The sequence below is a fragment of the Diprion similis genome, chromosome 10, assembly GCF_021155765.1.
Source record: "Diprion similis isolate iyDipSimi1 chromosome 10, iyDipSimi1.1, whole genome shotgun sequence".
Lineage (NCBI taxonomy): Eukaryota > Metazoa > Arthropoda > Insecta > Hymenoptera > Diprionidae > Diprion > Diprion similis.
The window spans coordinates 6,188,874-6,194,873 of record NC_060114.1 but is presented as its reverse complement, the minus strand read 5'-3'; positions in this window follow the sequence as shown (position 1 = coordinate 6,194,873).

Sequence of the window (6,000 nt, the reverse complement as noted above, 5' to 3'; positions counted from 1 at the left end):
GAGATAAAGTCATTCACCTACCAACATTAGACTTCAATTTGGTCCAATGTTCTGGACTTTTAATCACTTTTCCGTAGGAAAAAAGGTTTTTCAAAATCCATCAGACCCCGGTCCTCTAAGGGTTAAAATTCACCCTGAAAAATTGATTTTTTTGATTCTGTAATAATGACGAATGTGTTTCTAATCAAACCAATGCTACATTATCCACCATCCAAGGACCATAGTACGTACAGTGTTTTCACCCTCATAGTTTGCGCTCCAGTTATTTTGTCTAGGTAAGCTATAATCGTGTTTTTTATACCTTAAACGACCGAATTGGCACGTATAAAAAATACCTGCCCAATGTCTTTTGACGTATCGCAATATATCACAGAATGAAGAAAATCGATGAGGTGCATCTCGAGTACCATTCTTGAAGAGCCACGTTCCTGGTTCCCGGTATGGAACTGACCACTTTCTCTGTTTGCTTCTTGGTTGTTTGTTTGCAGTCTTCTTTTGCGTCCGAAAGGAGGCTTTCAGACAACTCGTGACTCGGCCCTGTCTCGCTCCCTTTTTAACCTCACGGAGAGAATCGATCAGTCAATAACCAGGACAAGGCAAACATCTGTTACTGATGCCTCACCCTCTTTTCTCCCCTTCTGATTTCTTTCATCTAGAGACATTCCGCTCGTGTAGGTCACATTAAGAAGTACAGAAACCTGTGGAGGAAAAGTTTTTCAAGTAGATTCGCCCCAGTCGTCATATGCATACATCGTAAAAACGAATCAATTACTGTCCCGGGAATCACGGGCACTAATATTTACTCAGAAGATCCCGTTCCTAGTCTCATGTCAACAGGCCGCCATTTATCATAGGTCTGGTATATTGTATAGCTTTATGTACACGTACGTATTGGAAAAATAAGTGAAATTAGCAGGTGAGTTTAAATCTGCAAAGTTTTTCTCAATTTGTTTGAATTTTTTTTTTAATTTCCAGTTTTTTTATCCTTCATTTTTTACGTTCAATCTTCGCAAACGATCGCTCAAATTATATTATTATATACATGTAACCAACTTAGTGTAACTATATAATTCTATCCACACGACACAATCGAGTAGTATCAATATATACAATTATTTTTAATACTAGTATGGGTGAAAAAAAAAAAACAAATTCAATCCTAAAGGAAGAACTTTGATGTGCGTTCAAGTCAAAATCCAAAATCTGTAAGAGTGAATGCTTTATATCAACCAATCAGACAAAAATGCAATCTGTTGATTGAATGATCATTTGATTGTTTGGTTAAGTTTGACAGAATTCACTCTGTGAACGATGAAATAATTAAATATCACGAGTCGTGAAGTAGAGTTAAAAAATCGAAAGTAGTTTGATGAGATGTTAAGTAGTAATAAATCGTTATAACGACGTAACAGGTAGATAAAATTACGATGCCAAACTACCTCCCTTGTAGAGACACCAATGATTCATTTTCAAATTCCCCTCTTGCGTAAGTATTATAAGTCTAAGAGATTATTAGTAATTTGACATAACGAGAATATTACATACAGATATGCATTTACAGGAATTTTAAACTCATACGGAGTGCAAAAACATCGTCACATAGACTGTTAAAAATTTCGACTCCAACTTTACGACAAATTGTAGGAAGTTTCTTATTTAGTTTTTTTGCTTTTGTTGCTATTTTTTCAATAATTTTGTTTCTTCTTCCAACTCAATTTATTAACACAGTCCAAATTTTCACTCGAAAAAAAATATGTTTTTCCAATTCAAAGATTCTCCGAGATTTTCACAGACAGAAAATGTAAAGTAAGTGTCGAATTTCACCTTCTTTTCAATTGAATCTCAATCTACGAAATAAACGGTTAGATCAAACGATGGCAGTCAATACAGTGGTAAAAATTCCTATTCAAACGTACGTATGTATGTGAATTTATTCCCTAATCAGGAAATTCAGTGAACTCATATACGTATACCTATACTGATAACCTTACCGTATATCGTAAAATTTGGTAAAACGATATTCAACGACAGGAATCAATATCCTTATAGAATTCGTAACGGGCTGCGGGACAGCCGAAGCGTTGAAAATTTTGAGTAAAAAAGTAAATAAATAATATAGATGTACGTAATATAGCTGTTCGTACCTACATATGATGGAGTATTTAAGACAAATGATTAATAATCATCTCGTTATAATATATCAACTTAAAACTTACGATGTGAAACATAAATATACAAATAATAATTTATTATATACATACGATATATTTTACTGTAGGAGTGGGAAAAAAAAAAAAAAATTGTTTAACGAACCTGACTATAATAATTTAATCGTTTACACACACACACACACACATATATATATATATAATGTACGGGGTATTCCACGCCAACTCGACCAGTGTTAAACCCTGACCATCTCAAAAACATTTCATTTTTTTTCTCTAACGTTTTACTCGGTAAAAAACGCGACCTGAATTTTTTTCAAATTTTTTTGTCAATTCGTTTATGTTTTATAAATATTTTAAGTCGATTGCGAATGCCCATTCTTAAAAATCTGAAAAAATTTCCAAAAATCTAGTGAATAACGAAAAACACCCACCCGTTAAGAAAAACGTGGGCCGAATTTTTTTTTACTTTTTTCTTTTTTTATCACCCAATTCGGAATTTTTAAATTCTTAAACCCAGAATTAACACAGGATCAAATCGAAAAGCTCAAGAAAGGATCAATTTTCTTGTAAATGTTCGATTTCAGCGATTCGATGATGCGACACTTTAGTTGGTGAACATAATTTTGGGTTTAAAAGTTTTGAAATTTCGAATTAGGTGATAAAAAAATAGAAAACAAAAATCGGCCCACATTTTCCTTAACGGGGGGTGTTTTGTGGCATTCACTGAATTTTTTGAGAATTGATCAGATTTTTAAAAATGGGCATTACCAATCAACTACAAGTATTTATAAAAAATAAACGGTTTAATAAAAAAAATTGACAGTGGTCGAGTTGGCGTGGAATACCCTATACACATTTCTCCGCAAAGCATGTAAATACCTTTTTCTATCGGCCTAAAGTGAAGAAGAAGATACAAAAAAAAAATATAAAAGAAAAAGAAGCTATTAGTTCGTGATTTGTATTCAATTGTAAACTGTTATTATTATTATTATTATCATCGGTGTTTAAGGACGGGCTTATGAAAAAAAACAGAAAAATTGATCGTGTGTAATAATTTGTAAAAAACGAACGTAATCAACATTTCGTGCATCATTTAAACTCCCGATTTCTCAATTTTTTATCACTCCGTTATTGTTCTCGTCGTTTTTGTTGTTATTGCTGTTAAATTGTACGAATAATATAATTTGTTTTTTTGTCATTTGTTATTTGTGCAATCAGAACGTCAAAAATTAACTGTGAATTTTTCCAAATTTTCAATTTTGGAATAATTATAGCGATTGCTGTTATGATTGTTTCGCTTTCTTTGGAGTTTGAAACTCTTGTAGAAATTGATCGAAATGCTGAATCTCGGGAGTCTCTCTTGTCTCGAATTACAGAGGTTCTGATTTGATTTCTTGAATTATGGAGCGAAAACTGCGGAGGTCAACGAAAGTCTCAAAATATACTGCGAAGGACAATTATTTACTATTTACGTCTAGTGTGGATATCAATCGATCCTTAATATGATATACATATAATGCATGATAGGTGGATCGTTGAGAGTACTTCAAACCCGTTTAAACCCGGCCGAAAGAAAATATAAATCGAACTGTTGATACTAATCTTGATTAAAAGAAAAAAAAAGTCAATCAATACTTTTCAACAACAGAAAATAAAAGCGTAAATATTGCTGAAACTGCTTTAATTTTTTGTTAAATATTTTTCAATCCGCGCGACAAAAAATGTCACTTTTTTCGATACAGTTTAGAAAATATGTACAAAAAACTGATTCAAAATATTTGTAGTAATTATAATAACAACCGTAACAATCTAGGCGGTTGAAACGGTTTAAAAAGGCTCTCGTCGATTAGCGGAACTCTTAAGTGTGACTACAATAAATATGTGGAGGGTGAAGTTTGCGGTGATTGGAAAACCTTTCATCTATTATTTTGAGTGTTTGCCAAGAATTGCAAGCTTCGTCCAAATCCTGCGTCAGCAATAAGTGAAAAACTAAAAGAATAAAAATATTTTGACACAAAAAAAAATAATATATAAAAACCAGATAGTAGTATTGATAGTAAAAATAATAATTATAATGAGGAAAATTAATTCAGCCAAAATGGCACTTGTAATGGAAGTTCAAATTATATACTGAATTATATATGTAATATATATCTATATTTGTACGGAGGCGAGTAAGGTGATCAAAATTCTGCCTCCCTCATTTGCGTATAATGCAATTTTTAAGAAATTAAATAATCGTTATAATAATAATAATAACAATAATAGTAGTAATAATAACGATAATGATAATAATAGTAATTAAAATATGTAAGATTCATCAATTTCAATCACTGGTTTATAACACCATCAAAAATGTAGCGGACAATCGTTAGTCGACTTGAAAAGTTCGTCGGCTGTTGGATATATTTCTTTGTACACATATTCCGAATTTTATAAGGAAACTATTCGTAAAAAAAAAACAACACAAATTTCAAGAAAGTCTCAGTTTTTAGTACGATTTGAAAATAAGAATAAAATTTGAATGACGTTCATTTGACAGAAAAAAAAATATATGTATTTCACTTCGGAGAATTCTGGTTCGAGAAAATGAAAAATGAAATACGAGATCTAGGTAAAAACCACCGAACGATATCGTCGATCGATCGAGGAAGAAAATGTTTATTCAATTAACGTCGGGAAAAGTTTCAAGTTATTACTTTACTATTGATGTAAAAAGTTGTGTGTGCTGAATAGTTTTCTGCTTCTAGAAGTATTTTTTTAATTTCCTTCTCTCTCTCCCTTTCAATGCCTCGCTTTTGCAAATAAATCGCAGCTTTTTGTCCCTTTGAAGATCCTTGGGGAGTCCTTTTCGTAATTTTTTATTTACGAAACATGCGGAGTTAGAAATGGCGCGAGGCATTCAAGAGAGTAAATCACCGCTAAAAATAAAGTCGAAAAATAAATGACTTTTCAAATTTCTTCAATCAATCTTCTTCTTACCACTCAATTGCGGGAAGGTCATCGCATCATACGTGCAATAAAAAAACACGATAAAATTGCTTTTTTTTTTTTTTTTTTTTTTTTTTTTTTTTATTTCAATAAATGTACCTAATAATCCAATTGAAAATATCCGTTTATCGACGCTCGTCTAACTCTTCAATAGCAAATTTTAAGGAACGAAACAAAATAGTTGACAATTATTATAAAACTTGAATTTTTCACTCCAAATTAGGGAAAAATGAAGAATAATCGAAAAATTCGGAATGTATATACGATGAAATCGAACGCCGATAAACTGGTCCTAGAAATAGGACCGTGTAGTAAATGAAATGTTAATATAGGGCACTGTATGGATATCCTTTAAAACTTGTGTTAGCGTATAATAAATATTACTAGGATGGACACAATAACTCGAATAATTCTATATTGAATGTTATAAGAAGAAAAAAAAAAAAAACAAAAAACAAAAACAATATCTTATACATATATATGAAGAATAAGAAAAACTACAAATTTATAAGTATTTACATGTTGTTGAATAGTTGGTGTTATACAATATATTACAGGTACATTTAAATATAAATAATTATTAATAAACATATTAAGTATATATAGATAATATTATGTATAGAGTCCCCGCAATATATCTATAATATTATCCAATTACATAAATAAATATAATATATATACTCTGTAAATATACATAGCTTGTATTTTCTAAGATCACACGAAAAATATTTATATTTTCGACTATTTCTTACTATATTATTTTACATTTTTCACGTGTCCGAATATTCTTGTATTTATACATGTATATTATATTATACTTACAGCTGTTGTATTATTA